Source organism: Haemaphysalis longicornis, unplaced genomic scaffold (genome assembly GCF_048455015.1).
Source record: "Haemaphysalis longicornis isolate Haplotype H1 unplaced genomic scaffold, Haemaphysalis longicornis Haplotype H1 scaffold_9, whole genome shotgun sequence".
Classification (NCBI taxonomy): Eukaryota; Metazoa; Arthropoda; class Arachnida; order Ixodida; family Ixodidae; genus Haemaphysalis; species Haemaphysalis longicornis.
The window spans coordinates 170452563-170460849 of record NW_027526460.1 but is presented as its reverse complement, the minus strand read 5'-3'; the positions used below and the strand labels follow the sequence as shown (position 1 = coordinate 170460849).

The 8287-nt window shown below is 43.4% G+C and overlaps 1 long non-coding RNA gene across 1 annotated transcript; it reads left to right on the top strand.

Annotated features, from left to right (window-relative positions):
* The first annotated feature begins 1565 nt into the window (after positions 1-1565).
* LOC144151556 (uncharacterized) lies at positions 1566-7681 on the top strand. The gene is made up of 3 exons (XR_013318896.1): positions 1566-1805; positions 3010-3279; positions 6125-7681. It is a non-coding gene; the product is annotated as an uncharacterized LOC144151556 (long non-coding RNA).
* The last annotated feature ends 606 nt before the right edge of the window (positions 7682-8287 follow it).

Sequence of the window (8287 nt, the reverse complement as noted above, 5' to 3'; positions counted from 1 at the left end):
GCCAATACGAAGTTCTGTCGGCACTCTATCGTTCCAATAGCCTAGTCTTCAAACAGGGAGTTTAACCTTGACGGCGTTTGTGGGGCCAATAAGAAGCTCTGTCGGCACTCTATCGTCCCAACAGCGTAGTCTTCCAACAGGGAGTTTAACCGTGATGGCGTTTACCGGCTCGCCAACACAATCAGTGAACGCCAACAGACGCCTTGTTCGTAATCAGCGGCGCGAGCGCGCCATCAGACAGAACCGACAGACGCCCTGAAGGTGGTTTTTAGGGCCTAAACAGCAGCGTCTATGTCGGGCATAGACGCTAGACGTCAACGTTTGTGTTCTGAATTTTCCCTTCAATAAGTAACACTCAGCCGGACGATAACATAACGATGTGAAGATATGCTTTGGCTCATACCACGGCAAGCACAATCGTTTGTGGCTGCAGCCTCGGTTGCTCTTCGTCCACAACAAACTGAATCGGCTGTACAGCTTTCTTCGAGGGCGTGTATGCAGGGGTTCTATCTTCCTTTTTTGCGCAGGCCGACGGGGGCGGTCGTGTAAAATCATTTTCGCTCGTCGCTGCCGTTCTGCCTACCTGTTTGCTGTACCTATTACGTCGCTGCCACCCCATGCTTCGGTCGCTTTCTAATAATCCCCACTTGTTACAAACTCCGAGGTTTTCGCACTGTTACAGTCGTTTTATACGACGGGTTTGATGCGCCTGACATGCCAGGAGTGACATCGCTTGAAGTATTAGCGCGACGTTGCTTGTCTGCGAGACGGTGCCGGACAAACAAGCGTTATCAACGCCATAATTCTAACGGCACATTTCATTTATTTCGTGGCTAACGTGGCCTGCGCAGGAAAGGTCGGGTTGACTGCGATAGCTTTTCTTGAGTGAAATAAGGGAGCTTTGGCTCAATCGCTTGCAGCGCTAGCAATGCGGCCTCGTCTGCAAGACCGGTGCGTGAGAAACAAGCACTAGGACAGCCAGTTTCAAAAATGCCGCATAAACTAAACACAAGTGACAATATTTGTTGACAACTTACGTAAGTATAGAGTAGTTTTAGGCGTCCTCATACCTCCCGCCGAGAAAGCTGCGTGCTAACGCGTCCGTTTACTGATTTGTAGGTCACTGGTTCGAATCCTCGTCGAACCTAGCTTTTTTTTTTGTGAGGGTTACATTATCTCTTTTTTTTAGGACCAGGGTAAGCACCTGTTCCTTGCTTTCTATCACGCCGACATTCACCACCCTCTTCCTAAACCAAAAGTAGCTCGTTTTCTCGCACCTTCTCTCTTGAGAAGCCCGCCGTGAAAACAAAACCAAAACAAACGTCAAAACCTTTTTACAGTATCAGTATATATGTCAGTTACTTTATATGTATTCACTTTTGCGTTTAAAAACCTTAAACTTAAGTAATAAACACATTTCAGACTTTGAAAGCATAAAGGTAAGTACCAATATTGCAGTACTAACACAATTTTCGTCAAACATAGAGGTGCTGCATTAGAAGTCTGGCAACTATCTCTCACTTTTTGTGTGTTTTTTCATGGCGTTTTGTGCAGAGTGGCTGCAGGCGTGATTTGATCAGTTTTATCTATTTCAAGCTTAAATCATAGTTATAAAAGCTTTATGGGTGATGTCTACTTTTCCAACCTACGCGTGTGTTGAACATGGGGACCCCGGAAGAACGATCATCGCCGCATAAAATACTGCGCGTCAAAAGTGGATGACATTGCATACGAACAAAGCGTGTCCCGGAGATGAAGACGACAGTGAAGGAGAATTGTACGTTGGAAACATCGTTTTTGCTCGGGTAAGTACGCATTTTTTATTATTCTGTATTTGGTTGGAACGAGTTCTGGTGTTTATGGGTCAGTAATTCGCTAGACCCCCATCTCGTTTGCTCTGAGAGCCTACGTGAGATACTTGTGTGGCGCCCAGTCCACCGTTTCCGCAGATGTCAGCATCAATTTACGCTGAAGCTAGACCTTGGCTACGATGCTCGCGCTGTGGTACACGGCTGCTAATAATTTCACATCACGCAAGGCTCTTTAACACCGGGGTGTTTGTTTATGTGTCTCTCAAACAGTGCCTTTGCGGTTGCAGATCGCAGTCGCAATTTCGCGTGAGTGGCACAACGCTGTGATTAGTCCTCCCTCGTGAATACCCGCGGTATAACAAGAAATAACATGAACAGGAGGTTCCCTGGAAGTGCATATGAAAAAGCGTACACTTGATTCCTTGGCTGGCGTCTCGTAGGTGGGTTGAAATCCCCCCCCCCTCCCCTACACGAATTCCGTGCAGTGCGCTTCGCAGCTATTGCGCTCGCGAGACCGGCGACCGTACGCCTCGCGGTCTTCGGGCCGCGAAGAATTCACATACGTGCAAATTGAAGGTGAAATGCGCGCATGTGGCCTCGCAGGGAGTTAGCGTAGTCTCGGGGTAGTGGGGGAGATTTCACAACGCCTACAAAACGCCTGCCGATTCCGTCAGAGTAGCTCTCGGGAAGTCTGGGGCTTGATATCAGAGGCAAATGTATTGTTTAAATTAGTGCAGAAAATTGGCGAATTCGCAAGTTCTCATTTTCGCAAAACCGCAGGCCATACAGAGACTAACAAGAAAGCTGTAGGCACTCACTCAACTCGATTTATACTGGAGAATTGAACGTGCAAATACAAGTCAGACATTGAAATGGAGGAGCCTCAACTATCGCACACCAGTTCCGATTGGAAAGCAAGGGATACACATGAGCTGCTAGCATGCGTTCCCTGAAAATTAGCTCAGCAGTGAGCTTTGCATATATCATGCATACCCCACTCACACTACCTGCGGGTCTAATACATTCTTATTGTGACCTAAATTTCACTTGGGGTGTTCTGGGAATGTTCTTATTAGTGTCTTGGAGGTTACTGTCTTTAAACGATTAAAAATCTACTTTATGTAAGCATTTGTGCTTTGTGTGTGCTCTTCTTGTATTTCAGCAAGTGTCAGCACACTCACAGATTATGCACCTGCAGGTGCTGCTGCTGGCTGCCCTGGGTCAGCTGCCTTCCAGTCCAGTTTCAAAGGCTTTGCCAGGGCCTCCCTTCGCCAACCTACACTGCACCTGCTGTACCCAAGTACTGCCTGGCCTTTCGTTCGTGCTCCGTACGCTTTGCCGCCAGGAATGGTCATTCATCCATCATCTGGCCGCTTGGACCACCCGTTCAGAAGTCAGCGCATTTGCTCGACACATCGGTCCAGGCACATCTGCCATATCTGTGCACCCACCGATTATGTACTTTCAGGTTAGTTATTGCATGTTGTGGAACCTGCCATGATGTATACCTGTTAGCAGTGCTGTAGCCTCTGATTATTTGAAACATTTTCATGAAGCAGTGCTGTGCGTTTGGAGCGAGATATTGAAGAGAATCTGGGGCCGATGACTAAAGGGCAAGAAAAGAAATTGAGCTGACTTTGAAGCAAGTATTCGTGTGTAATCAAGCCAAGCAAACATTTAGGATCTTTCGATATGGTTTTGAACTTGCAATACAAACTGGTCTACTTCAGATCATACTGGTATTAATCATACTATACCGAAAAGTACATCCCGCAGTCTGTAGAATTCCGGCAGCGCTTTTTTCGCAGTCTCTCATGACAGGCACTATTCTCAATGATTGGAAGATAGTCGAGGTAGCACCAATCTTTAAATCAGGAGACGGTACTTCACCATTAAATTTCCCTAACAAGCATCATATGCAAGGTCGGGAAACATTTCATCCACTCCCAGGTCGCTAATTATTTATAAAATCACTATATCACATTCGAATATCACCACGGTTTTCACAAGGGTTACTTGAGAAACACAACTTTCAGGATTTGTTCACGATCTACATTGATCCATTGACGCAGGCTTACAAACTGCGGTAGTTTTTCTCGATTTTTCTAAAGCATTCAATCGCATTGCACACCACAGACTACTTCTCAAACTTGACCCTAATGTCCTCACTTGAGTGAAAGATTTTCATTCTTCTCAAATGCAGTTTACTTCTAATAACTATATACTTCTTTTGCTCGTGCCACTTTGTTGTCCCCCCAGGCAGGTTGCTTGGTCCTGTCTATCTTCCATGTTGCATATCCTCCCATGTAGGTCTATTTCCAGATGATGTTGTAATTTATCACACAATTTATTTCAACTACTACCGTCAATGCTTTCAATCTGATCTGAACACAATGAACTCCTGGTGCTGCAAATGGCTAATGTCACTTATCTCTAAAACAAAGTGCATGACTTTAACGGTGGCAAGTCTCAAATTGTAAATACTTACTTCATTAACAACAGCCTGATTACCTCTTGAGACAAAGGTGTTTTGGTAGGCCGGTAGGGGAGGGGGGATTGCATGGTGAATTTCAAAAGGTAGATCGATTGGGAAAATAAGACGTGTGATTAATATTTTCATTTGCACTCCAAAACTCGCTTTATTTCATATGTTTAACCCACTGCAGTGGCTAGGGTGGTGTGCTGTGGAGGCGCATGTCGGTTGGAATGTTGGTGTGGCCGCTCTTCAGATGGAGGCAACACGTAAAGACGCCCGTGTTTTGAGATTTCGGTGCGCACAAAAATACCCCGGTGGTCAAAATTATTGCGAAGCCTTCCCCTACAGTGCTCCCCATATCCCAACTGTAGCTTTGGCGTGTTAAACCACAGTTTTTTTTTCATGTTTTTGATATATTAGCAGCTGCTGTAGCAGATGCAACATAATGGTGAAATTATACAGAATGTTTCCAAGGGCTAAATATAAAGGCCATATTGAAGTGCGTTTATGGGTCTATCTTATAGCAGTAGTGAAAGGTTATATACTCTGGTGCAGGTTAAGAACGGCAATGGCTCATGTAGTGTAGTCCCGTATTTGACGGAATGCCGTGTAGGCAGGTAAAAGCATTATTGCAATGATGAAACGTAGGTCACTGACCAAGTTAAGAAAGCCATTTAACGGTTTGGTGCTTGTTCACGGTGAGGATGTGTCGTGGAAAACGAAGCTATATATTGGGCATTACACGGCGCAATGAGTTTGCATAGATATGGTGCAGATTGCCATCCATTATGAGGGATCCACGATGAGGGACTCGAGCAGTAATCGAGAAGATAGATTGCACTCAGTTGTCAGTAATTTTGTCTTGTTCCAGTCGACCACGTGTCCCGTCCTCTCACGGTGCTCTGCCAGTGGATTTGTTTTTGCATGGCCCTTGTTCACTTCGTTCCAGTGCTGCGTTAAGCTTCTGTGCAGATTGCCCGTTTCGTCAATGTACACTGAGTTGCATTCAGCGCATGGAATCTAATAAACAATACCCAGAAGCTTGGAGCGTGAGAGGGGGTCTTTCACGCTGACAATGTCAGAACGCAGCTTGCTAGTGGGCACATGCACGATGTATGCACTGCGTTACTTGAAAATGTGTGCGAGAGTTTCACATATGTGTGGGACGTAGGTAATTGCTGCACGTTTTGATGCAGTCCTTGTCCTGAATATAATGCCTAAAGCATTATATTCAGAAAGAAGCGAAGAGGGCGACTAGCAGGAATCCACATTGACATTAGCAGGCAGAAGCGTCCACAAGGCCTGTGTCAAAACGTGCTGCAATTCTCGTCCTACACATCAATCAAGCTTTCGCACGCATTTTCAAGAAACACATTCGTGCACGTGCCCACTAGCAAGCTATGTTCTGACACTGTCAGCGTGAAAGACCCCCTCTCACGCTTCAAGCTTCCAGGTGTTGTTTATGTTTTGAACGAAAAAAGTGCCATTTAAACGTGACACCTCCTTCCTTGCTGATTTCTGATGCCTGATTTTTCAGTTTGTGGGGATAAGTTTAGCAGATTGCTCACATGTCTGATGTTTATTTGTGCTTGAGCAGTCAAACGCTGATGTTAGCAGTGAAGTAGGTGAAAATTGTAGTTTGATTGTAGTTGTGTGCAGATTACCTACATTGTGTTAATTTGTAGAAAAGCAAAATTGAGGTAACTCTGCTAACTGTTCCGCATTGCAGCATTTTATTATGCGAACGTTAAGGAGTTCAGCTGCTTGTTAAAGGTGAAATAAACAGTGGTACAAAAAGAAGAGCGTCTACTAAACAGAAATATCTTCACAATCGCAGGATGCCAACGGTCCGCCTACCAACTTGTGTCCTGCATCGTTTCTGCTGGCTGGAGCGGCTCATGGAGCATTTTCCAGCTTCTGAAAGTTTGTGGCCAAGCGCTCCTCCAAGTGAAAGATGCCGCAGAGGGATCTTTTGTTTTAATGCCACAACGTCACGTGCTCAGCAGCAAATTTACTCGTAAGGCATTTTAAATATTCATCACCCAAGAGGGCATGTTACCTTCGTCTTCGGTGGAATGTGTCTGCACTCAGGTTATTTGTGACAGAAACAAGTGGACCACGTCGTGAGAGTCATTGAGGCCTTGTTGATTGTGCATGCTTCTGAAATGACATTTTCATTCGGCTGAATACTTTCCAAATATTACCATTTGTGAACAAATTGTGGTAAAAGTCATGATTAGTTGTACTACAGTGCAGGAAGGAAATGCCAACATACGTTTTAAGCGCCTCTGATATTTCAGATCGTTGGCTGGTGAGCAATAAAACAAAACTGAAATTTTTTAAAGTAAAATTAAATATTCTTTGTCACCAGTGCATGACCATAGTAAAAGCTATCTAGTCACCAAATTTAGAATTAGACACGAAATGCCAAGAAAAATAGGGAAATAAACTAGACAGCTCGCTACAATAAACCAGTTTGTAAAATTCCTCAATGTCTATCATGTGATGATTCAGGCGGGTTAGTTAGCGGTTTAGTTAAGTGGGTTTACACACCCAACTTGCAGGGAAGCACATGAGCTCTCAATATTAACATGTTTTTAGTGAAGACCGTCTTCCTTCATTAAGCTGCTTTGCACATTGATGCCAGTCTGATAAATGTAGTCCTGAATTTTTGTTATGATCAATCTTTGTATGGGAACCATATATTTTTATATGATGTCGCTGTGTATTTCTGAAACTGTATCTAGTCACTAATTCCAATTTGTTCTGGTCAGGTTTTTTCAACTAATTCGTAGCTTTTAACAATTATGGTATATTTTGTGTGCCTAAAGGAATGCCTCATTGCATGTTTAGCCTATGTAGTGTTGAAAGCGGACATTTTGCTTCAAAGTGGAATGTCGGGCTAGCAACATGGTACCTCGCGTGCTGCTCACTTTCATTCATGCCATTATTTTTTATATTATCATTTAAAATTAAAAGCCAACCAATTTGCTGTCGTTTTAATTTTGTCACCTACTTTATACCTTCTTTTTTTTGAACTTTCTGTAAGGATTGACTATCCATATTTTTATGATACCAAGGCGTTGGACTGGGCTAGCTGGTACATGTTTGACTGGATGAAAAACCATAGGAAAACCCAGGACACAGAAGGGAACGACGGGACAAACTTGTGCCGTCATTCTGTTTTAACTGTTCCCTGTGTTTACCACTGGTTTTTTGTGCATTCAAACATTTTTTATGAGTTTGTTGAACAGTGATTATTTTAGCTGCTCAAACAATTTTTGGCTGCGAAGGCTCCCTGTAGCATTTATATAAGTGCTCTCTGCTTTTTTTTTGAGCCAATACCCCATCACCAGTCTTCATGAGGTGGTCTTTCGTAGAAATGAAGTTGAAATAAATATTTGTTTGCATTGCTTTACATGTTTTGAAAGAATTTCTTGTTCATTCATGTTTCTTTCAACCCCGTTTCAGAATCCTGCTTAAGGCATTTCCTCTGTTATTTTTTTTTCAGAACCAGTAAGAGTGCTCATCTTCGATTCTTGCTGAAGCAGCAGTATCCATACTTCACACGTGAGCTCTGAACACACAGTAATTATGGTATGAAACATTCTACCAGTATAAGCTTGCTTTGTAGACGTCATTGTGGATGTCAAAGCTCTTGACAGTGTAGTCCAATGTCTGGTGTAACGGGCAATGTCTACAACTCGTAAAAATTAATTTTGTGGCTATAATGTTTGAGATTATTTTAAAATGCACGTCAACTACTATTTAGAATCGCGGTCTAAATTGGCAGCCATTTTCCTGGTGGATACAGAAAGTGAAAAAGCGCATGTGTAGAGATTTCAGTGCACCTTAAATGTCCCAAATTTGCTAAAGCTAATCCAAAGCCCTCCCTGTGGTGCACTTCATATCCCATGTACAGTTTTGCGTAAAAACAGCTAAACATTTATCATCAATTTAAACTTATTTTATTGTTTTTAAATGCAAATATTCTCAGTTT